This window comes from Ambystoma mexicanum, chromosome 3q, assembly GCF_040938575.1.
Source record: "Ambystoma mexicanum isolate Mex_15411 chromosome 3q, UKY_AmexF1_1, whole genome shotgun sequence".
Lineage (NCBI taxonomy): Eukaryota > Metazoa > Chordata > Amphibia > Caudata > Ambystomatidae > Ambystoma > Ambystoma mexicanum.
In genome coordinates, this window is record NC_090926.1 from 223,527,329 (window position 1) to 223,553,756 (window position 26,428).

At 43.5% G+C, this 26,428-nt stretch overlaps 1 protein-coding gene across 1 annotated transcript in view; it reads left to right on the top strand.

The window, feature by feature from the left end:
• KIF5A (kinesin family member 5A) overlaps positions 1 to 26,428 on the top strand; it is a 902,746-nt gene that overhangs the window by 866,756 nt on the left and 9,562 nt on the right. The gene's annotated exons all lie outside the window — the stretch shown is intronic.

Genomic DNA, 26,428 nt, shown 5'->3' on the forward strand with positions numbered 1-26,428 from the left:
CAGCAAACCCTTTGTATTTTTGTTTACTCTCCACCAACACCCCTTTTGCCTTTTCCAAGTTTCTTTTCATGACTTCTAGTCTCTTTTCCACTTCTGGGTTTCCTGAATCATTATTGATCTCAATACTAAGAAAACGAGGATGAAAACCTCGTCCCAAATAAAACGGAGACATAGAGGTGGCATATTACTACAGTTGTTATATGCGAATTCTGCAACCCACAACACATCTACCCACTCTTCACCTGTTTGCAGATAACACCTCAAATATTTTTCCAACTCCTGATGTATCCTTTCTACCTGCCCATTGGTTTCAGGATGGTAACCTGATGATAGACATACCTCAACTCCCAATCTCTTACAAAAAGCTCTCCAAAACTTAGAAATAAATTGAGACCCTCAATCTGAGATGACCTGACTGGGAATTCCATGTAATCTTACCACTTCTTGCAAGAAACTGTGAGCTAGACTATCAGCGGTAACCTCTCCCTTCAGTGGAATGAAATGTGCTTCTTTAGTGAGTAAATCAACTACAACCAATACCGATGTACAACCTTTATCTTGTGGAAGATCCGTGATGAAATCTAAGGACACTCAGTACAAAGGCCGCAGTGGAACTGGTAACGGCTCCAATAACCCAGAAGGCTTTCCGATGAGATTCTTAGATCTAGCACAAACTTCACAGGTCTTAACAAAATTAAGGGTATCTTGTCGAATTTTATCCCACCAAAGATTTCTTCTGACCAACTCAAGAGTCTTCCGATACCCTGGATGTCCTGCCAAAACTGATTCGTGACACTCCTTCAACATTTTTTCTCTAAGTTCAATTGATGATAAATAGAGTCTGTCATCTAGATAAGGTAAACCATCTTTAATTTTGCGAGCTGGATCCAAACGAACCCAATCTTCAAGTTGTGTCTCAGAGATGGATTCCCATACTTTCTTGAAGATTTCGTTCTCCTTTTCAATCCCAGCAAGAACAAAACGTTCTGGAGCGATCAATGGAAGTGGCTCACAGACCGACTTAACTTCACTTTCTGGAAACTGCCGTGACAGAGCATCTGCTTTTTTATTTTGATTACCTGGCTTAAAAGTTACTATAAAGTCATAATCCACAAAAAATATGGACCACCTAAGTTGTCGAGGTGTCATAGTTTTTGCTGTCTTCAAAAAAAGTAAATTTCGGTGGTCAGTTAATACTGTCACAGTGTGACGTGCTCCTTTTAAAAAATGTCGCCATTCTTCAAATGCTGCTTTGATAGCAAGAATCTCTTGGTCTGAAATGGTGTAATTTTCTTCTGCAGGTGAAAACCTCTTAGAAAAGTAGGCCACTGGATGCAATTGTCTTGTAACATTATGCCTCTGAGACAACACTGCTCCCACTGCCACATTGGAAGCATCAGCCTCTACAAAAAATGGTTTGGAAGTATCAGGATGAATCAAGATAGGAGAGGTAATTCATTTCTCCTTCAAAATTCGAAAAGCCTCAGCCTTAGCTTCCCAAACAAATGGAACTCCTTTTTTCAAAAGTCGAGTAATTGGAGCTACTAAACTGGAGAAGCCTTCAATGAATCTTCGGTAAAAATTGGCAAATCCCAAAAAGCTCTGGATCTCCTTCACCTTAGTTGGAGTAGGCCAATCACGAACCGCTTCCACTTTTTTTGGATTCATTTCCAGGCCACAAGGAGTGATCACAAATCCTAAAAATTCTACCAAATCCGTATGGAACTGACTCTTCTCCAATTTAGCGTAAAGATTATTCTCTCTCAATTTTCTTAAGACCTTTGACAAGTGAATCTTGTGTTTCTCCAAATTCTGGGAAAAAATCAAAATGTCGTCAATATAAACGATAACAAAAACATCAAGAAATTCCCAAAGAACCTCATCGATAAAAAATTGAAAAGCCGCTGGGGCATTGCAAAGACCAAAGGCATCACTTGGTACTCGTACAGCCCAAATCTGGTCTTAAATGCCGTATTCCACTCATCCCCCTTTTGGACCCGTACAAGATGATAAGCTCCACGTAAATCCAACTTAGAAAATATGGTAGCACCTTGGATTTGATTTAACATTTCTGAAATGAGAGGGAGAGGATACCGATTTTTCACTGTCATTCTATTTACCGCCCTGTAATCTATACAAGTTCTGAGAGAACCATCAGCTTTTGGCACAAAGAACAATGGTGAGGCTGCCGGCGATTGAGAGTGCCGAATAAATCCCTTAGCCAAATTTTCCTTTAAATATTCTTTCAAATAATCATTCTCTTTTTCTGTCAAGGCATAAACCCTACTGCTAGGTAAAATAGCTCCAGGCTCCAACTCTATCTTGCAATCAAAAGGTCTATGAGGAGGCAATTCTCCAGCTTCCTTTTCATCAAATACGTCCCAAAAATCCTGATAACAAGTAGGAAGTTCACCCACAACTGCTCCAATGTCAAAACCTATTGCCCCTCTTTCTACAAGCGAAAATGAAACGGAATTCACAACTTTTTCTTTCTCTTCAAGAGATTTTTCTGAAAAACAATGTTCCAGACAATAGGTTGATTCTAAGGATACAATTCTTGCACTCCAATCAATTCTTGGATTATGAAGAGTAAGCCAGGGCATACCCAAAATAATTTTCAAGATTGGCGCTTCAATTAACTCAAAAGAGATATTTTCTTTATGACCTCCAATCATCTCCATCTCAAGTAACTCTGTATTATGAGTGATTGGACCTGAAGAAAGAGATATCCCATCAACTGCCCTGACTTGCTCCACTTCTTTCTTTGCAACTAAAGGAACACCTAGAGTTTTTGCCAATACCCTATCCATGAAATTACCCGTAGCTCCTGAATCAATAATTATTGGCCCAGAGCCTAAAATTACTTTTTCAAACATCAAGGATACGTTCACAGTTTTTTTTTTTTAATTTTTTTAATATATTTTTATTTTATATGTGAGGAACCGCTGTCTGTATTGGGTTAGCCACTTGTTGTACTCTGCCTGAAGAATTGGAGATCTTCTTGGGGGTAAAAGGACAGTTTTCAAGAAAATGGCCACTCCTACCACAGTATAAACACAAATTATTCTCCCTTCTTCTTGCCTTCTCTTCCTTGGACAACGGACCTCTCATCCGACTCTGCTGGTCAATTATCTTTGACTTCACTTCTCTGTTCACCACCTCAACTTTAGGCCTCTCCATTCTTCCTGGAAACCTAACCTCTCCCTGAGAACATCTACGCTCTAAATGTCTTTCTGTTAAATGAAAATCCAACTGAACTACCAAATCAATTAAAGCATCTAAAGTATTTGGTCGCTCCAAAACTCCAGCCAGAGCATCTTTTAACTCATCCTTTAAGCACCTATAAAATAAGGAAGCCCTCTTCTCCTCTGGCCATCTACTCTCTAAAATTAAAGTTCTAAATTGAGTGATATAAGAAATCAACTCCTTTCCTCCCTGGCGCAGTTCCAGTAATTCTCCATCAACCTCTAAAGATAACTGTCTCTTATCAAACATTTTCTTAAATTCGGTCTGGAAAAGGGAATAATTATTCAAAGCCAAACTCTTTTGACTCACCAAAAGACTTCCCCACGCAGAAGCTTCTCCAGATAAATATGATAAGGTGAATGTTACCTTTGAAGCATCTGTGGAAAACAACTCTGGACGACTTAAAAAAATGCAATTCACACTGAGTCTGAAAAATTTTAAACTTTCTTGAATCTCCTAAAAAACGTTCGGGAGCGGCCAAAGGAACAGGTATAACTAAAGTTCCTAAACCTCCCACTGCCCCTCTGGGAAGACTAGGTTCTTGTTCTTCTCCTACTCTCACCAACTCAGGCGGGTTTCCTGCACCTTCCGAAACTTCAACTCCTCTTTCTTGTATTTGAGTTACCTTTAAATTTAACTCATCCATTCTTTGACAAAGACTTGAATATTCCTGATGAGCCACCCGTAACTCTTCCCTCATTTCCCTAACCAGTACTCCCAACGCCTCCATGGCTGTCTCGTCAGGGTTCATAACAGCTTGGGCAGACAATTTTTTTTTTACTGGCCTTTCATTCTGTCAGGCTGAGATCCTGGTGTCTGCGGAAGCTGCTGAACCCCCGACAATCCACCCAAAATGTGGCACTCTGAGCTGATAATATATATAACCGCTCAGTTTACGTCACTTCCAGGGGAAAGGGGGAAGGGACAAATTAACAAATACCAGGCTGGAAGCTATCGACTAACTGGTTCTTCACCTGTAGTTAAAAAATAAACATATAATACACTGCATTACTCAAAGGGTTACTATACTAACCTTAAAGCTCTATATCCTTTACCAAAATAGTCAAAAAACCATACCTGGTACTTCTCTTCTGAATGCCCAGAGAAGTGATAAGCAGACAAGACTTCCTTACTTGTTGACCAGAATCTTAAAGATCATTCTGCCTTGTCAGTAGGTCCATGAATCTAATATTTAACTTTGTAGTTCGTCTTTTTAACCTCAAGATTCTTGAACAAAGTCTTAAGTTCTTTAAATAAGTTTAAGGAAGTTCTTTTAAGTTCTTGTATTTCTTTTTATATTTTCTTTTTAGAGTCTCTTTTACTCTTGAACGGTTTTAAACTTGCGATGAAATCTTCACTTGGAAAAATCCAGCACACGCGCAAAAAATCCAAACCGCGGGTAAAATGCATACGCGCTGAAAATCCAAACCGCGGGATAAAACACACGCGCTTTAATCCAAGTCATGGGAAATACGCACTTGTGCTGAAAATCCAAACCGCTGGAAAAAACACACGCGCTTTACTCCAAGTCGCGGGAAATATGCACACGCGCTGAAAATCCAAATAGCGGGTAAAACGCACACGCGCTAAAGTCCAAGGCGTGAGTTAAACACACTCGCGCTAAAGTCCAACCCACGAAAAAAAACGCACACGCGCAAAAACCAAATCGCGGGAAAAAAGCACACGCGCTTTTATTTTATCACGTGACACTTCTGAGAGCTTGCGCGGAAGCTCCACATAGATTTGTTCATGCGCACGCGCAGATTCGAAACGCGTAATAAAATACAAACGCGAACTCACGTAGAAAAACCCTCGCGTATATGAACAGAAAACGCGAGTCAAAAGTTCACTCGCGCTGGCTCAAGGTAACGGAAAAATCATGCGCTAGTTTGAAATGATACGTAGGAAAGAAAACAAACGTACGCGCTACAGTTTTTAGATACGATTTCAATCCTTTTAAATTAATATAACCTTTTTACAAGTTCATCAAAACATGGAAAGTCACTTATCTTGTGATTGAGTCTTGAAAACTTCTTTTCTCTGAAAATTGGAAATTTCTCACTCCTGTCCTGTGTCTCCACGAAACTCCATAAACGACTCCTGTTATATTTTCAAAGATGCCGCTCGACTGCTTGAAACTTGACACCCCGGAACAAGTTAAGCAGGAGCAGCATAGCACACGACCTCTCAGCTGGGCAAAGACGATGAAAGGCAGTTTAGAATGTTCACTCTCCTCCCTATAAACAATCTCCAGCCAATTAGAATTTAGACTGAGAACCTCCATCTTGGCTTGGGGCTTTTTCCATAGACTGCAATGAAGGTTAAGGGCAAAATTGGCTGTTTAAAAATATAACCCATAATAACTTCCCAAAACCTTTCTATACTAAATATGTGTCTCCCCTGACCCAATGTCTCCCCTGACCCAATGTAAATGAGTATATGTTACTCTATGTAAAAGAATATGTCACTCCAACCTGACAGTACCTGACAGTTATGTGCTGAATCATATGGCGTCATCACTGATCCCCAGCCTAAAATCTCCTCCCATGAGGCATGGGGAAGATTGTCACTACCTGATCCTGACCCTGGGAGTGGTATTATGAGGGAGGATCACATGAAAGGAGATGGCTGTCAGGGAGAAGTGGTGACCCCATCAGGAGAGATGTGGTATGCTCCTTTTCCATGTGAAGAAGATCCTATAATCCTTGATTGCTTGATGGCATATTGTCAGTATACCAATTCTTTCAATAATACAACTCATAGACCTCTTCTTGTCAGACATCCTGGGCAAAATGCCATTCACACTCCGTATGTGCATAACACCAACATGACATCTTCTGTCTCGAATGTGCCTGATTTAAACACAAATGTAAAGCAATGTAACATTAAAAGGTTTGAAACTCCTATGGACTCCAACTCCCATAAAGCCTCAAGTACTCAGATGAGGAAGAGGAGGTAGGAGTCAATGTGGAATGAAAGGAGCATCAAATTCAACGTACGGACTAGTCAGACTGATAATCATTTGCGCTGGGCATTTAAACCGGATGAAGAAATTCAATGGAGGAAAGGAGAGCTGCAGAGCAGGTGGAGCGGGAAGCACGACTAACAGCAGCAAGAGAGACGCACAGAAGAGCCGTGCTGAGAGACCAAAGCATTTACAGGCAACTGCCTGGAGGCCTGCTTCACCGAAGGAACGGGAAACCAGTGAGAGGGCAGCAGGAGAACCACTGCAAGGCAGACTGCTGCCGTGTCTTGCGGGGCTGCCTTGCTTCCATCGGCGTGGAATTGGAAAGCTGACGCAGCAGCCAAAAGATCGTCTGCACGACCGGGGGAAGCCTTCCCATAGAAAGAACTTCAATACGGCCACATGATACAACAGTGTGTCGGCTCAGAGAAATTGGGGGTTCTGGAATGTGTTTGCAAACTAACGCTGAGCCCCACAGACCCACCAAGGTGTAGCACACTCAACTAACCAAAAATACCAGCTGAGCTCGTGACATCCCATGGGTAAAGTGAAAGTGGATAAAATAACAAACTCACACACTGGATCTCCAACCTCCTTCTGGTATCTGCATAGATGAGAGATTCATTCAATGTTAATAAAACTTCAGCTCAGCAGTAGAAACAAATAGATTTCTTGAATTGTCACAACAAGAAATAATTCTTCGGATAAGGCACTTATTAGTTTTAGATTGCCCAAGGAAATTGTGTTCAATGAGGATTCAGGTAAACTACCTTTGAATCACTGAACTGCCATTGAATAAAAGAGTTCTCCTTATTAAAGCACACAAAGGATTCAACTGGCACAGGGGTAAAAGTGTCCATGCAGTTCAGTGGCAGAATAACCTTAGATTCCCAGATCTGTCTCTGAGATTTAGAATTCACCTCATAAAAGCACACATTGAAACAAGTGAGCACTATGGAATAATGTCCTCACTTCTGCGTGTTAATTGAAACTTAAATACAGATTTCCATTGAAGAAAATAAATACATTGCAGTAACGTGCCCTGGCCGCACATAACGCGTGTAACGAATACAATTCAGAAGCACTTTGCAGGCAACAATGGAAAAGTCCTACCTTGTCTTCGGTATCTCCGAAGGAGTGAAAGTTTACCAGAGACCCCTTCCCCAACCTTCCAACACAGGTGCCAGAAAGGGGTTCTCCAGGAAACCCTCTTAGAGGGAAAAAACCCGGTTGTGGATGTTGTCCTGTAGGTAGTTCGCCTAGAGCCCTCACGACTGGAGTAGGAAGTTTAACCGGATGGAGTTGTGATGAATTGGCTTGGGTGAGACTCTTCTGTGGGAATATAATAGGTAGAATTAACTATCTGTAGCACCCTTCATCTTATGGTTACCCAAGGTTGAAGGAGAGCAATGTACCTGTGGGAGAATCCCAAGGAGTGTTATGGAGAGTCTCTGTTGGCTGGGGATGTGAAGTTAAAGAGAAACAGAAGGGAGGTGTTTGAATAAGGTTTGTGAGAAGAGAAGTAAGGGGGGGTAGAAGCCTGAATGCTTAGATTCCTACCTGTTGGATAGGCAAGGATGCAGAGATCATGTGTTGAGTCTTGGGAGTTCGAGGGTAGTGTCGAGACGGGATCGACAAAAGTTAAACAAGACCGCTGAGAATTTCGTCCGTAAGACTGAGCCGGGTGGAGCTGCTGGGTCAGACAGAATAGGGGTAAATGGAGGAAAGTCCTGCAGGAAATGTAAGCAGAGTAAAGTAAAGAAAGGCTTCCCTAAATCTAAATCAATGAGAGGCGCGTATCGCAGTTGCATTAACTCACGGAGCGGAGCTGTGATGAATCGTAGCAAGGCGTAGTACTCCTGGCAACTCTCGTTCATATTGTACTTCCGGAGTGGAAGGAGGAGTCTCGCTCTCGTCCATCTCACAAACCATTAGACCGCTCCTCTGAGCTTGAGGCTCCCTGTTGATGATATGAACTCGTATCCGCGGCTGTAAGCGCCAACGATGCCAGAGAGTAGTATGCCGACATCTGGGTGTAACAACGCGCCTTTCAAAATTAGGAAGTTGTTTGTAGTTGCCTTATGGAGTAATTGCAATTGACTGCAGTTCTACTCTGTCGCCGCGCGTACCGCGCCTTCCAAAATGAGTTTATATATTTCACCGAGAAAACGTATGATAAAGTCAATATCAGTTCACAGTCTCCGTGCTATCTGAAAACTGGAAATGAAGATAAGACATCAGCGCCAGAAAAAAAAAGAATAGCGCAACGCTTACCTTGCTTATGAAAGGAACACAGGGAGGAGTTTCCAACCTCACCTCAGGAAACACGTCACGGTCGAAGAATACGTGGTCTGGACTTCTCACCTCCATTGTTCACTGAAGAACGTCACGCAGCAGCTGACTTCCCTCGTAAACTGGAGCGATCAACAAGGTAAGTATACAAACGTTAGAGAGTTTCCCCGCGACCCTCTCAAACAAAACAACTTGCACACACACGCACACTGGAAGTCAAAATATTTAACCCCTAAGGAACCAGAAATGCACACTAGAAGCTTTTACCAAGGCAAATGGAAAGTCTTATAAATGTAGAAGAGCCGAATAGCAAGTCAGACAAAATGTACTTAGCTTTGTATTTGAAGATCCTTAAATACTATTAGATATTCTTTTCTTCAATTAAGTCTTTTCTTCTTAAGATGCAACTTGGCTTGTTTTCTTGTTTCTTCAAGAGGCTGATGACTACTCTTGAAAACCTAGGCCCAAAACTCAGGAGCAAAACAAAACATGACCTGCATACATAGATTGTGAAATGAAAGGCAGTTTCGAATGTGTAACCCACTTCTTTGTTCACCCATCCACCAATCATCCCTCCTGTTCCTTTCCTCCATCTTGACTTGGGCTCTCACTAGCATTCTGAGAATTAAAGTTAAGACCCAAACTAACTCCTAGGAAACTTTACTGATTATAGTAAATAATAAAATAATAAAAACTCAAAGTGAAAATTGAGCACAAGGCAGGTAATAGTGAATGAGAACATGTTGGTAATCGTCCCAAAGGCCTGAATAATGCTGATTACTTTCCCAGGGACCTGACAATAAAGATTGTACAAATCCCCCTATATGAAATATGAGTTTGGGGAAAGTTGGAACATGCATTATGATGTTAGTTGAGCAGTTGAAAAGCAAAGATTGTACAAATCTCGTTATATGAAATGTCAGTTGGGGGAAACGTGGAACAAGCATTGCCACAAGCCAAGAGATGTTAATGAAGAGGTTAACAGAAAAAACTTGTACAAACCTCCATATATGAAATGTCAATGTGGGGGAAATTGGAACAAGTGGTGCCTGAAGTAACAGAGGTTTAAGCAGTGAAGGAGTGTAACTGTGATATACTTTGGAAGAAAGTGAACATTGTAGACAGACCTGGTGAACAAGGCACATCGGGCAGTGAACTCTTTTTGGACAAAGATACCTGGCAGGAGAGTACACCAGGGTATCTGCAAATTCCAGAAAGGGGGATTCCTGGCAGGGAGTACACCATGTAATCCATAAAGCCTATGAAAGAAAGAGACACAGTGAAAGCTACCTGGCAGGAGAGTATACCAGGAGATCGAAAGAGTCAAAGGACACATTCCTGGCAGGGAAGTATGCCAGGAAACCATCTTTGGAAAAGTAGTTTAAAGGAGACATTTTCCCACCCTGTCAATTTTGAAGTAGTTGAAGTAGTTGTGAAAAAAATAGACAATTTTCCCACCCTTTAAAGTTGAAAAGACTTATTTTGCTATCCTCCAAAAGACATTTGTTTGACCATCCTTAAGTAAAGTTGAAAAGGCTTCTCTTGCTCATTGTTGTGGGAAAAGACATTTCTGCTATTTCTGCGGAATCATTGTTTGAAAAAAAGACGCTGTTTGCCATCCTTAAGAACGTGCTTTGTGAAAGACACGTTCCAGCTACTCTTAAAGATTCAGAATTTAAAGAACAATTTGGTCAAGGATTATTTGTTGAATTTCTATACACTTTTTATTAAGTAGAATTCAGAACATTTACCTTGCACCTTTTGATTGCTAAGTGTGAGGGTCAGATATAGTTTGGACACAAGGACTGTTTTCTTAGTTTTGACGACAAGGCTGATCTTCAGTTTTAGTTTGCTAGGTAGGGAGACCTTCTTTTGGATAGGGACAGAAAGGCCTTTATCCAATCCTTTTGAGTTAATAAAATGTCTGATGTTGAAAACATGACACCTTTGTGCCAGCCTCTCATTTCTGGCCCCGAACAGTTAGCACAGTCACAGTAATTCTTGCACCCACCAGATAGTATTTCCACTCCACAAAAGTAGACTTACTGGCCAAGTTCTCGATCCGTAATAGTATAATTGCATTCTGCCGGCGATAATTTCTTGGAGAAGAAAGCTACCGGATATAGTTATTGGGTGTCATCACGCCTTTGAGATAAAACAGCTCCCACCACAGAATTTGAAGCGTCTGCCTCTACATAGAAAGGTTTACATGCATCTGGATCCAAGAGTACCGGCCCTAAGGTAAAACGATTGGTGAGTAATTTGAAAGCCTCATCGGGTGCAGGACTTCAAACAAATTTAACTCCTTTCTTAAGCAGTTTGCCGATAGGAGTAATCACTTGGGGAAAACCTTTCTATGAACCTTCTGTAAAAGTTAGCAAAGCCTAAGAAACTTTGTACCTTCTTGGAATCCATCTCTTAATCTCTAGCGAAAATCACAAAACCTAAAAACCCCATGGTCTCAGTATGAAATTGGCTTTTGCTTGACTTAGCATAAAAATGATTCTGCCTTAACTTACTAAGCACTAGTCGAACATGCTCCTTGTGTTGGTCTAGATTCCTAGAATACACTAAAATATCATCTATGTACACTATAACAAAGATATCCAAATATTCTCTCAGAATTTCATTAATGAAAAATTGGAAAGCGTCCAGGGCTTTACAAAGGCCAAAGGGCATCACCTGATACTCAAGTAACCCAAACTATGTTTTAAAAGATAGTTTCCATCATCACCCTGTCTAATTCAAACCAGATGGTATGCCCCCCGAAGATCCAACTTAGAGAAGATAAATGATCTTTATATTTTATCCAGCATGGCTGAGATCAATGGAAGAGGGTATCTGCTTTTGATAGTGACTTTATTTAGTGCTCAGTAGTCAATGCACGTTTGAAGAGTTCCATCCTTCTTGGGTACAAAAAATAACAGTGAGGTTGCTGGAGACTGAGATTTTCTAATGAATCCCTTGGCCAAATTGTTGGGCAAATATTCTTTAAGATGTTTGTTTTCTTTTTCTTTAAGGGTGTTTACCCTGCTACATGGTAATGCCGCTCCAGCCTCCAAATCGATCTTAGAATCATAAGTGGGGGAAGTTCTTGTGCCTCAGTCTCATCAAAGACATCCCAGAATTCACTATAACACTCAGCCAATTCACCCACAATTTCTCCAATGGAATGGGGTAACACTCCCCCCCATCTACAAGGCACTTCACCACCTCATCCTTTACTTGAACCTGATCACTGTAAATGAATCTGAACATCTAAATAATGCTTGTAATTCTGACTTAAACTCAACCACACATCTGCTCCAATCAATAACTGGATTATGATGTGTCAGCCAGGGCATCCCTAAAATGACTCTTAACTGAGGGGCACCTATCAGTTTAAAAGCAATCTCTTCTCGATGATATTCCGCTTTCACCTTTCCCAAAGTGACTGTTTCATATGTAATCAGGCTTGATGTTAATTGGGAGCCATCTACTGCCCGGACCAGTTCCACCTGTTTTTTCTGTACCAACAGGATTCCTAAATTTGTAGCAACCCCGAAGTCATGAAATTCCCTGTTGCCCCTCAATCAATAACTACTGATCCGCTCTCTTTGAAACTACCCTCAAAATACAGGAGTAGATTGATGTTGATGTGAGGAACTGCAGAGTGAAGTGTGTTGGCCACCTGCTGAGATCTGCCCGCAGAATGGAGCAAAACAAAAGAGGTGATGCTGGAAGGTTCAGAATAAGTCTTAACCTCTGTCATTGCTCTGGGAAACCCTCCAGGCCATTGTTCTTTGCCTACCAATCCAGAACAATGCCAGTTCTCTGTCTGCACTAAGAAGAGAGCCAACATCCAAGCCTGCATCTCTGCGGCATCTCACAACTCAGCCGAACTCTTTAAAATCTGCAAGGAGCTGGCCAATCCAGCTGCAGTCTACCTCTCATGTGTCCTCCCAGGCCCTCTGCATGGACCTGGCTTCTCATTTCATCTCTAAAACCTAGGACATCCTGTCCACCCTCTCGTCCTCTCCTCCTCATCCCTCTACTCTCTCCTCTACCTCAGGCCCCGCTGTGGCCACCTCTCCTCCCTCTTTCTCTTTCTTCCTCTGTTCTCCCCTGACAAGGTTTCTACACAAGTCCGATCTATGAAAGTCTCCTCAAAACAGGTTCTTCCCTGTTCTTCCAAAACCATTACGGACCACATTGGCACCCTCGCTGACTTCTGCAACCCCTCCTTCACCACTGGAACCTTCCCTTCCCCCCTGAAGCACTCTTGTGTACACCCTCTTCTCAAGAAACCCTCAGGCTACCCCTCCTGCCAAGCTAATTATCGCTAAATCTCCATCACTTGTTTCCTGGACAAACTCCTGGAAAAGCTGGCCATCTCCCAGCTTAATATTCACACTGAATCTGTTGGTTGCCTCCATGACCATCAGTCTGGCTTCAGAGCCACCAGAAGCACAGAAACTGCTCTCCTGAACATCTGTGAAGACCTGTTCTCCAACCTTGATTGTAATACCCAGTGTCCTCATCTTACTTGATCTCTCTTCTGCCTTTGACACGGTCAACCATGCCATCCTCCTCAACCATCTCTGTGATAACCTGAGTATCACTTATCAGGCCATGGCCTGGCTGACCTCTTTCCTCTCCGATCGACCCTCCCAGGTCCAACTTGGGGCCTTCCTCTCCTCTATCTCTCTCTCTACCTTTGGTGTTCCCCAGGGGTCTAACCTCTCTCCCTGGCTGTTCAACCAATACCTGGCACTTCTTGCCCACCGCATTGCCGCTCTCTGCCCGAAACTTCAGTGCTATGCGGATGACAGTCAGCACATTTTCAGGCTCCCTGTGCCACCTCTTCTCCATCTCTCATTTCTGACTGTCTGTCTGCTATCCAGGAGTGGTGTGCCGCCACTGATCTCTGCCTTAATGCCAGTAAGACTGAGATTCTCCTCATCGGCACACCTGCTCCCTCCTTTCTTCTCACTCTCTGGCCGGTCTCTCTTGGCCCTGTTCCTGCTCCCACCTGTGAGGCTAAAAACCTCAGGGTCATCTTCGACTCCACACTCTCCTTCTCTCCTCACATCTCTGAAGTCCCAATACCAACTGCACCTCCTCAGAGGTATTCTTCCTTTCCTCTCATTCCCCCAGTAGCTCACTGTCTCTAGAGCTCTAGTTCTCTCTAGGCTGGACTACTGCAACAGCCTCTTTCTAAATATGCCTGCTTCTACTCTCTCCCCTCTGCAACTCATCCAGAACAGGACTGCAAGATTTGTCCTTGGCCTCAAGCCCAGGGATCATATCTCTCCAGCACTGAAATCTCTGCATTGGCTCTCAGTGGTTGCAAGGATTAATTATATTTAAAACCCTCTGGATTGTCCACAAGGCCTTCTGGGGCCTGGGTCCTCAATACCTCCAACTCTCTCTTTGTAAATACCTTCCTACTCGAGCTCTTCGCACCTCCAATTTCCTCAGGGTCAGTCGCTTCTCAAAGCAACGAGTTGGTGGTAGATCTCTTTCTTCGGCTGGGGCCTCCCTCTGGAACACCCTCCCTGAAACTTGAGAACCATCCCCGGTTCCGGAAGCACCGCAAGACCTTCCTCTTTGCTTCTGCCTTCTCTCTTCCTCTCCCCTGCTGATTTCCTGTCTGATACTGCACTGGTCACCTGGCTACCCTCTGATTTCAGGCTCAGGTCCCTACCCGTCCAGTTGCACACCCGCACTACCTCCCGGCAAGCCTTGCACTTGGGTCTGTAGCTGTAACTCTACAGTCCCCCAACTACACTTTTGTACACCTGCTGTCTGTACTTACCCTTGGAACTGCCACCTGCTGGCAGTTATTCTTGTTATAGTTTTGATCCCATGTACAGCACTGCCCCCTCCTCCTTCCTCTGGCACTTTTCCCCTCCCGCATCCCCTGCACTTGTACGATCTCAATGTCACTTGGCCTAGTAAGATCGTTGTCTCTGTCCTCCCTCTGTTCCCCCTTCCTTGCCTCGTTGCGCCTTGAAACACTTGTGCATAGTCTCATTACAAATGCCATATCATATCATTACAAAAGAGGAATGACCATATGCAAATCCGACTTGGTCCCACCTCAAAAGAGGCAGGCCTGACCGAACTGCTTCATCATATCCGTTCTGCACGAGACAACAAGCATTCCCGGACATGTTTGGACCTTGTTGGGCCTTATCATCTAAGGAGTAGCTTGGGTCTCTAGGCCCAGCAGGTTTCGGGGCCCACGTCTGGGCATACCCGTCCCACTCGGGATGACTAAGCAAAACAAAAGAGGTGATGGCTGGAAGGTTTAGAATCAATCTTAACCTCTGGCATTGCTCTGGGCAACCCTCTAGACCATCGTTCTTTGCCTGCCAAGCCATTACAAAAGGGGAAAGACTATATGCAAATCAGGCTTGTCCCACTTGAATCTTCGTGGAGTAACAGGACAATTTCCCAAAAAATGACTTCCCTTGCTGCTACACAAACAGAGATTATTTTGACTATGTCTATCTTTCTCCTCTTTACAGAGAAGACCCCTGACCTCCCCACTCTGCTCTAGACATTTACTTCTGGGATCCTGGGTTTCAAATTCTGCTCTTGCCCTCTCTCCCCGTAAATTGGTCCTGATCTTCGCTGTATACCTTCTGCGCTCATTATTTGTTTCCCCTAACCTCAAGTCCACCTGCATAACGAAGTCGATCAAGGCTTTGCAAGAAGTAGACCAATCCGTGATAACAGATTAAGCATCCTTAAGCTCTTCTCTCAGTCCCTTATGGAACAAGGAAGCCCTATTTTCTTCCGGCCACTGACTCTCCAATGCCAGAGAATGAAATTGTGCTATGTAACTCACTAAATCCCTGTTAGCCTCCTTTAGCTCCAGCAACTCACCATCCACCGCCAAAGATACCTTCCACCTATCAAACATTTTCTTAAATTCCTCCCGAAAGAGAGAAACATTCTTTAATGCAGAGTTTCCCTGTCCCCCTAAAATGAATGACCAAATCAATGCTGCCCCCGACAAATAAGAAAGCACAAAAAGCACCTTTGCTACTTCCATAGGAAACGCCTCTGGTTTGCAACGAAAATGTAATTCGCACTTTGTCCAAAAGGTTTGGAATCTCTTTGTGTCTCCCCCAAAATGGCGCCAGCGGCACAGCTGTAGGAAAGGATCTCTACCCATCTACTGCCCCTTTATCAGAACACAAAATCCCTCTTAAATCTTCTTGGACAAGCTTAGGAGGGCAATCACTAGCATTCTGCCAAAGAGGTTGGGGACTTGCAATTTCTGAGAAATTATCTATCTATCTATCTATCTATCTATCTATCTATCTATCTATCTATCTATCTATCTATCTATCTATCTATCTATCTAGGTTCTTGTATTGCGCCACTAACCCAAAGGCCTCAGGGCGCTCACCGAAGAGAGAGAGAGAGCAGACAACAGACAACAATGACAGACAAGTAGCACAAAAAAGACAGTGACCAAAGGAGGCCCGTCATCACACAGGCCAATCATGATGAAGAGAAATGACAGAAGGAAAACCAGATATCAGAGTGCAGGGTCGGAAAAGTTAAGAGTGTCCTAACCTTTATCAAACAAGAAGGTCTTTAGTTGCTTCTTAAAGGTAACCACAGAGTCGCTGTAAGCAAAATAGCTAGGGAGTGAATTCCAAAGAGCCGGATCCCAAGAATCAAAACTAACACCGCCAAATCTTTTCAGGGCAAATGGTGGTTGAACCAAGATGATGTTACTGTTAGAGCGCAAAGATCGGGTGACTTGCTTCTTTCTGAGCCTAGCTGTAAGATAAGATGGTGCTTGACCGAACAGACATTTAAAGACTATGGATAAACCTTTATGATCTAGGCGCTGTTTAACTGGCAGTCAATGCAGGCTACGCCTAGCATCGGAAATGTGTAAATTGCGCTTAAGGCCCATTACAGCCCGAACTGCACTGTTTTGAATAATCTGCATGGTTTTCACGTTGGCCTGCGAAGTACCAATCATCAGACTATTACAATAGTCCAGCTTGCAGTTTACAATGGCAGCTGCGATCAAGGCAAGATTTTATTTAGACAGAAACGGACGAATCTGCCATAAGAGCTGGATATAATAGTAGCAGGAAGATTTAAGGTAATTGACCTGACGGGTAAAGGATAACTGAGGGTAAAAAAAGACCCCTAGAGTTTTTACAGATTTAGAAACAGCAATGACGTGTTGGCCTATCAGGAAGTTGTCATACTTTGTATCAAGTTTCTTTAATCTCTTCTGGGTGCATAAGATCAACAGCTCAGTTTTAGCTTTGTTAAGGGCTAATGAGTTAAATGCCATCCACTTCTGGATTTCAGCAAAGATAGCATTAATATGTTCTGCATCTTTTAAGTACTCACCAGTAAGTTGGACAACAATCTGCCTGTCATCGGCATAGTTGGCAAAATAAATGCCCATGGTTGACAAAAGAGCGCAGAGGAGACGTGAGTAAATATTAAAAAGTAAGGGGGAAAGACATGAGCCCTGTGGGACACCGCATAACAATAGGGATGCTATAGAATGAGCATTATCCTTTGTTACCCTCATGTTTCGTGGGCCCAGAAATGATTTAAACCAAGCTGAAGCTTCTGGAGAACATTTACCAATTGTGATTAGTCTATCGGCCAAGAGCTGGTGATCGACTAAGTCGAATGCGGCCGATAGATCTAATAAAAGCAGCAGGGCTGTATGACCTGTGTCAACAAGACCGGCAATATATGATTTTAAATCTAAGAGCGCAGTCTCAGTCCCATGATTAGGGCGAAACCCAGATTGTTGTGACGCCAGTCTGTCATGTCCCTCGACGAAAATTTGGTATTGGCAGTACGCGATTCTATGTAAAATTTTCAACAAAAAGGGAACATTGGTAATTGGACGATAATTACCCGCCTTTGCTGGGTCCAAGTTTTCCTTCTTAAGTAGAGGTGTAACCCATGCTTCCTTTATGTTCTCAGGGACATAAGATTCCTGAAAGGATCTATTCACAAAAGTGGTAATCCATGGGGCAAGAGTATGGGATATGATCTTTGAGTAAGGAGGCTGGAAAGACATCTACTTTACAGGAGGTTGGTTTCAGTTTGGAAACAGTATCAATGACATCTTCTATAGATACAGATTTAAAAGTGAAAACAGGGGGGTCGTTGGAGGAGTCCAAGTTATCCAACGTAATTGTGGTTTTAGATTAGTTACTTTAACTCTAAGCTCCTCCACCTTCTATTCCAAGTAACATTGTCTTTGTGATCAACCCTTACTTCTTCTCTTAACTCCCTAATCATCTCCCCCAGGGAAATCATGCTGATCTCTTAGGGGTCCATGATGGCTCAGGCGGAAATTAATTATGTTAGCCTTTCATACTGTTAGGTCCTGACCAGCTTGATCCGCAGGAGTTGCTAGACCCGACAGACCCACCAAGGTGTCTCGTCTGCAGCTGACTAGCTCAACAGCTGAACGCGACACACCCCAGGGGAAAAGGGGATGTGAATAAAATAACAAACAGCACAGCCTTCCAGTCCTTAAGGATGTATGAAGATCTGCAGTGTATGAGAAAAAATAAGCACATTGGTATGGTACGCTGTTAAGAACTACCCAAAAGCTCTCTATCGTCTCCCAAGATTACCCGTGATCTGCAATCAGTTTACAGGAAAAACAGAGTTTTGGTTTTGGAATAGGAGTTTTCTGCTTGACTATTTTTCTTCTGGTTATCCACAACTTTAGTAGTAGTTCCCAAAAGAATTGATTAAGATCAAGCTCTGGACAGAAAGAAATCTATAAACAAAAATAACTTTAATAACTATTCCTACAAACTATCTAATAAAACCCTATTTGTTTGATAAGGTACTTCACGAATCACCAAACGATTTGGTTGTATAGTTTCCTTTATGCACACTCTGTAAGTTATGCTGAATTGTGGCTATAGTTCAACTTGTCTCTCCTACTCTCGGTTTTAACTCCCCTTGTTGGCACATCACTCTTGACGCTTTTCCCTTAGTCAATCAGAGTGCTTGCTGCATAGGAAAAAACAGTGTCTTCTTCATGAAACGGAATTAGTCACAAGAGGGCGCCAGAGCACTACAGAGGCTCCAATCATAAGGCTGTCTGCCTCTGACGGAAATCTTCCATTGCAGAGCACAAAAACATGACTATCTTTCTTAATTTAAGAGTTTGCTTGTACAAAGTCATGCTCTGCTTTTGCATAGATTAATATCTTAAATGTATTACATTTGTACTAGAGTTAACTGCGCGGCTTGTCACCCCCAAATGAATTCGTTGACACAAGCAGTTGACTTCAACTCAGTTCACACAGAACGTTGCGCCCGACATTGTCAATTTTAATGGCCCTGGAAACTCCTGCAACCTATCCTTCATGTTTCTTGTCACTTTTCTTCAGAAAATACGCAGCTTACTTACAACTGGAAACCGAGTAGCTAAACAAAACAGGACTGTCCTACATGAAATCTTCTATGAAAGGCAGTTTAGAATGTTGGACCAGACTAAAGTTCCAACCAATCATCATTCAGATGTGTTTCCACCATGATGGCTTGGGAATTATTCTGATTCCTGTAGGAGAATAGTTAAGCAACGTTCAAGGTAACAGGAATCCTAAAAGGTGTGTAAGCTAGCAAAGTAAACCCTCCTGCCTCTGTGCATTAATCCAGCCATTCTATGTGACCTGACAGTACCAGGGTAAGTCAGAGCACTTTGAAAAAATCTAGGCTGCTTTCTTGGAAGGTTATGAGGTTCGAGTCAAGATGGTGGCTTTTTCCTGTTTCTTTAGGTCTGTGGGTTTGGTCCATTACATTTTCCTGATATCCTAGCGTACCTTTTCTTTATTGCTTTCCATTAAGTGCAACTTTTAATTCGATTTTAATAAAAATTCAAACATGTCAACTGTAATATTTGTAGAACTTTGTAATCTAATGCGTTTTACCACTATCAGTAGTTTTATTGTTGTGGTTGAATATGCGTGTTTGTTTGAAAGTGTGCATGATGTTGATGTAGCTAAATGTAAATGTCAATTTGTTTCGCTAGCTATTAATACTATGATCATCATTCATTTTCATTAATAATTGATATCTCCACCTTGGTGCAGTATTTGGGAACACCTTTCTAGAGGGATTACTCTTCAGATAATTATAATTGCTATGACAGCGTTGACAATATAAAGTAGACAGACTAGATGATTAATGTATAACAGGTAACTTTATTTCTCATTTACACAAATTAGTTGTAGTGTCAAGTATGCCCTTTTTCCCCCAAGATCGAGTCTCTCGCCACCTTTGGTCACATTGTTTAATTTAGCCAGTCCATTTTCCTGTTGGCTGTTCTCACTTTCCTGGAAGACACTGTGTTCGCATTGTATTTCGAGTTGTTTCAGATTTTATTCCTGCAAAGTGTAAACTTGTTACTCTGAGGACTGCTATTAGATCCGAGTATCTCCTCAGCACAGGGACGTGCTCCTCTGCATATCTTTGAACCCGTCATCAGAGGTTGCGGTCAGCTGAATCGAAGAACAAGTTACTTACCAACTGTAACGTTCTTTCGACTGGATGTTCCTCCCACGTATTCCTCATCTTGTGATAAATCGTTATCTCCAGCTTCGCTGCTTCGGAAAAAAAAACTCTCGGCAGAGGGCGCTGTGCTCGAGGTCGTGGCGTCGATTGTCCCTCAACGTACTGCGTACTCTGTCGACGTCACCGATGGTATAAATAGCTCGTGCCGCGCCTGTTGCTTCAGTTCTGTTTTTTCGATGAAATATATATATATATATAGGAGGAACACCCAGGCGTGTCCCATGACCGATACATTCTTCGTGAGAGGAAAGTGTAAGAAAACGTAAACTGTACTGTAGGGTAGGATGGGAGGGTCGATGAGGAATACGTGGGAGGAACATCCAGTCGAAAGAACGTTACAGTTGGTAAGTAACTTGTTCTTCGAATGGATTGTGTCCTCCCACGTATTCCTCATCTTGTGATAGGCTCCCATAGCAGTATCAATTTTTGGAAGTGGGAGTACTAATTTCAGTTTTCGTGGACAGAATGCAGAACTGCCTTTGCAAATAAACCCTTATTAGAGGAGGCAGTGTCCAAACAATAATGTTTAACAAAAGTATGCATTGTTTTCAAGGTTACAGCTGCACAAATATCTGCTGCCGGGTCTCCCCCCTTTAGAGCCGCAGAAGTAGCCATTCCCCTTGTAGAATGGACACGAAGCCCATCTGGTGGTTCTTTTCCCGCTAATCTGTAGCATTCAACTATGGCTAATATGATCCAGCGGGAAATGGTCTGTTTTGTTACAGATAAGCCTAATTTATGACCAGTATAACCCACAAACAGTTGGTCATCTTGTCTCAATTTAGCCATCCTTGAGATATAAAAACTAAGAGCCCTCTTGGGATCTAATCTATGTAATCTCTCCTCTTCTTTGCCCAGATGAGGAGGAGTATAAAATGTTGGTAGTACTATTTTTTTGTGACAAATGAAAGTCCGAGACTACTTTTGGCAAGAACGAAGGTTTAACTTTAAGGACTACCTTATCTTTATAAAAAATAGTATATGGTGTTTGCATGAGAGAGCCTGAAGTTCGCTAAACCTGCGGGCTGATGATAGGGCCACAAGGAGGACAGTTTTTAGAGTCAAAAGTCTCAATGGACATGAGTGCAGAGGCTCAAAAGGTATGCAAGTCAAGAATTTTAATACTAAATTTAAGTCCCAAGTTGGTACATGAAAAGGTACTGGAGGGTATACATTAGTAAGCCCCTTTAAGAATTGAATTATTAACAGTATTTTGAAATATGAAACCTCTTCCGAGGAGCGCTTGAAAATGGACAGTGCAGCAAGGTATCCTTTAATTGTTCCTATCTGGAGCCCCAGATTAGCTAGATGTAGTAGAAAAGAGAGTACCATTGGGGTGCCACACTGAAAAGAGTCCACATCCTTGTCTTTGCACCAGTTACTAAACCTGTTCCAGCGACATCGATACAAAGACTTTGTTGCTGGTCTTCTGGCCGAAAGCAAGATTTCCATTACGTCATCCGGAAGATCCCAATCCTTGTATCTCAACCTCTCAGAAACCATGCGTGAAGGTTGAGTGTCGTGAGCTCTGGATGGAGAACCCGACCTTCCTCTTGCGAGAGAAGATCCTCTCTTTGCGGAAGACGTATTGGAGGGCAGATGGACATGTCTAGAAGGTCTGGGTACCACATTCTCCTGGCCCAATCCGGGGCAATTAGGATCATGGTTTTCCTGAACTTTCTCAACCTCCTGATTACTTGAGGAATCACGGGGACTGGGGGAAACGCGTACAGCAGTGGAAACTTCCACTCCACTACGAATGCGTCTCCCAGAGCTCCTCTTTGAGGAAATTCCCTTGAGCAGTACTGATCGCACTTCCGGTTGATCGTGGTGGCAAACAGATCCACTTGAGGGGTTCCCCAAAGGGCGAAGATCTCCAGAAGGACTTCCTGAGCCAGCTCCCACTCGTGAGAGACCGTGCTCTGCCTGCTCAGGGTGTCTGCTGCTGTGTTCTTCTCTCCGGCTAGGTGAATTGCCGACAGAGAGATTCCTTCTCGTATTGCCCAGAACCAGAGCTGCGTTGCTTCTCTGCACAGTGGCAGTGACCCTACACCTCCTCTCTTGTTGAGATAGTGCATGGCCACTGTATTGTCCGTCATTATCAGGACATTCTTTCCCTGTACAGAGGGCAGAAAGGCCTTCAGAGCTAGTCCGATTGCCCTCAGCTCCAATAGGTTGATGTGTAGTTTGGACTCCGATGGAGACCAACAACAGCTGATTGTCAGATCGCTGGTGTGTGCTCCCCACCCCATGAGTGAGGCGTCCGTCACTACCTTTATCTCCGGCCATTGTTGCCAAAAAGACTCTCCCTTGAGAATGTTGTTGTTGCAAGCCCACCATAGAAGATCCTGAGCAACTGCGCTCAGGACTTGCAGAAGATCCGACATATTCCCTGAGAACTGGGACCACTGAGTTTTGAGTGCCCATTGAAGGGATCTCATTCTCAACCTGGCCTCTGGTACTAGGAAAATGCAGGATGCCATGAGACCGAGCAACCTGAGAAAATCTAAGGCCGGTAGATGTTGGGCATTCTGAAACTTCATTACCATCTGCTGGATGTGGAGAGCTCTCACTTCGGGAGGCGAGGCTTTTCCCGATGAAGTGTCCAAGACTGCTCCGATAAACTGGAGTTTCTGGGATGGTATCATGTGGGACTTCTTGAAATTGAGGGAGAAGCCCAGTTTGTGGAGGAAGTGGCAGGTGATCGAAAGATGTTCCTGAGCTTGTTCTGGAGAACTTGCTGTGATCAACCAGTCGTCCAGGTAGGGATATATGTGAATACCTCTTCTCCTGAGACTTGCTGCCACAACCGCCAACAGTTTGGTGAAAACCCTCGGGGCGGAGGTCAACCCGAATGGCAGAACTCGAAACTGATAATGAGAATTGCCAATCGCGAACCTCAGGTACCTTCTGTGCTTTGGATGGATTGGCACATGAAAGTAAGCATCCTGAAGGTCCAATGATACCAACCAATCTTGGAGTTGGAGAGCCTGAAGGATCTGAGAAAGAGTCACCATCTTGAACTTGTCCTCCTGAGGAACTTGTTCAAGTTTCTCAAGTCCAAGATGGGTCTCAGTCCTCTGTCCTTTTTTGGGATGAGAAAATATGGGGAGTACCAACCCCTGTTCCTCTCCGCTAAAGGTACCAGTTCTATGGCACCTTTCTCTAGCAGGGTTAAAATTTCATGCAACAGGAGCGGATCTGGAATTTTGGCGGAGTTGGCTCCTGGTGGATGATTCTGAGGCCTTTCTGAAAGGGGAGACAGTAACCTTGGGCTACTGTTTCCAGTGCCCAAGCATCTGAGGTAATTCCCCCCCATTCCTTCCGATGTTGAGAGATCCTGCCTCCCACTGGTGTTTTGTGTAACAAGGTCCCAGAGGGATTTGGAGGCGGCTGCAGGAGTGGCTGAGGGTACAGATGCCGCTCCTGAGGCTGATTTTTTACCTTTTCCTCGTGCTCCACGAGGGAAGTTTCTTTTGCCACTTTGAGAAGCCTGTCCTCTTCCTCTAGCAAAAGAGGAGTAGTATCGAAAAGAATGACCCCTCCAGGAAGATGAGCTGGAATAGGGTTTTAGAGGCTGGCACAAAGAGGCGCTAAGTGATTTAGCTCCCGCTTTCGAGGTCTGAAGTTTTTCTAGGCTTTCATCAGCCTTTCTGCCAAAGAGCCTCGAGCCATCAAAGGGCATGTTGAGGAGTCTAGCTTGCACGTCTGGTGCAAATCCCAACTTCCTCAACCACGCAAATCTGCGTAGCACAATGCTTGCAGCCATGGATCTGCTGATACTATCAGCAGTATACAGTCCAGACTGGAGACATTCCCCCATTGCCTCCTTCCCGTCTTTGACTATATTCAGGAAGCCTTCCCTTTCCTCGCCTTCCGGAATATGATCAGCCGCCGCCGAAATACAGTCCCACAGGGTATGGGTAAACCTGGCTAGGGTACAGGTGACATTTGCCGACTTAAGTGCCATACTGCCTGACGTGAAAACTTTACGTGCCCAGGCATCAATTTTTTTATCCTCTCTATCTGGAGGGATAGTTGATAAGCAGTTTGTTTTGAAGTAGATGCTGCCTGAATGACTAAACTCTCGGATTTTTATTCAAATATTCAGGATCCATTCCAGCTGATCAATATTTTCTTGGAAAAGTGCTATCTGCAGCAGCAATATATTCTGGTTTCTCCCAGTTTTTCTCCACAGTCCTTTGAAGGGCCCTGTGAAAAGGGAGAACAGGATCTTTCTGAGGTCCCTTGACGATTATATCCCTCATGTCATCTTGTTCAAAAATGGGTGAAGTATTACCCCAACCCATATATTCAACTACCCTGGTCATAAGACCCCTGTACCCAGCATCTGCATGCTCTGCAGGATCAGGTTTGGCGAACTCTAATTCTGGGGATGTGTCAACTCCACTGGCAGAATGTAGAGTATCACTCAGGTCTCTCATTCTAGATTCCTGGTCAATAAGTTCCTCAGGAACTTGTCTTGTACCATAAGTAACTCCCAAAGGAGTAACCTCGTCTTCTTCTGAAGCAGACTCTTCATAGATTGCTGTCATAGATTTGAAAAAGTCTGACCTGGGCAAAGGAGTGAATCTCCTTTCTTCCTCTTCCATCTGCTTCGAAGGAAATGGCAAATCCCTCGAAGTTTTCGAGGGTGTCTTCGAAGTCTTCGAAGTTTTCGAAGATGACTTCGATAATGGCGTCGATGACGCATTTGGCTTTGGCGTCGAAATTATCAACGTCAAGGGCGTCGACGAAGTTGTCGACGTCTTCGACGACTTGTGTTTCTTGCATGGCACTGGAGAGGTGCTTGACTCTCGAAGAATCTTCGACGGTTTTACGTCGACTCGAGGTTTTTTGGATTCCTCGACGCTACTGGTCTTGGCCATGGTAGCCTTGGACTTCCCTTTGTCGTCCAATGGAGCGACTTTAGGGGTATGGCTTTTTCGAGGGTCTTTCAAGGGGGTCGGGCCGCATTCTCGAAAACCTCCATCATCTTTTTGTGGAAATCTTCTCACTTACTGGGAGAATCCGATTTAGTCGGACAACAAATTTCTTCGGTCGACTCTTAAGAAGAAGATGATGAGGGAGATCTATGTCTCCTCTTCATTTTTTTTCGATGACGACGAAGAGTGTCTCGATCTACTCCTAGATCGAGATCTCTTCGAGTGCCCATGGTGATCCGATTCCTTAGAATCAGTCGCTTTCTTGTGTCTTTTTGATGAAACCTTTTTTGAGGCCTCCCTCCCCACCGACAGTTTACCTCTCCTCTCATGAAGAGCTTTTTCGGTCATAGATTGGCAGGACCCGCAGTCGTCGGTTCGGTGACTGGAACCGAGACTCCAGAGACAAATCCGGTGGGGATCGGTGATCGACATCTTAGATCCACAATCTGCACACTTTTTAAACCCAGTTCTGGGTGTCGAAGGTGTCGAAGATGACAACACTTTGTTCACAGAAAATATGAGCGCGCCGTTCTCGATAGCGAAGCAATCGGAAAAACAGAACTGAAGCAACGGGCGCGGCTCGAGCTATTTATACCATCGGTGACGTCGACAGTGTACGGAGTATGTCGAAGGACAATCAATGCCACGACCTCCAGCACAGCGCCCTCTGCCGAGAATTTTTTTTTCCGAAGCAGCAAAGCTGGAGATAACGATTTATCACAAGATGAGGAATACGTGGGAGGACACAATCCATTCGAAGTATTGGTTCTCATACGTGAATGGCTGTCCATCTAGATAGTATAGGCGACTATTCCTTGGATTCAGGTCTAGTGGTGTAGACCCTAGAATTCTATCACTGATAGGATGATCAGCAAACTGGCCCATTGCAGTCCTAAGAGCTGTCCTACCCCCTTGCCTTCCATCCTAGCCCTTTCTCCAGAAGCCGCAGGTTAATAATCTCTTCTAATGTTTTAATTTGTTGGGTCAAGATCTAAGGGTGAAGGCAGGTTGCTCACAGTAGTACCTACAATTCTCTACGTATGCTCCTTAATTTTGCAAACAATTGCTTGCCATTCATAGCTCAGCTCCAAGTCAAGTTTATATTCCAGAACAGCCACAAATGGATAGACGGATGGGTGCGGAACACCTTGGACATGTTGGGATTTTGAAGGCCATGCAAAAGTATTTGATGCTTAGTACTAAGATGAGTTGGTATTGTGCTCTAGCCTATCATCTAAAAGTAACTTCTACTCATTGCAGTGCTATTGCAATGTTGATGGCATCAGCTGAGGTTCTTTGTGTAGGCTGTTTGCATGTCCATTTGTTGTGCAATTTTTAAAGTTAATTATCTCCACATCTTTCATTTGTTGCTTTTTACATGGGCCACCTACCATTC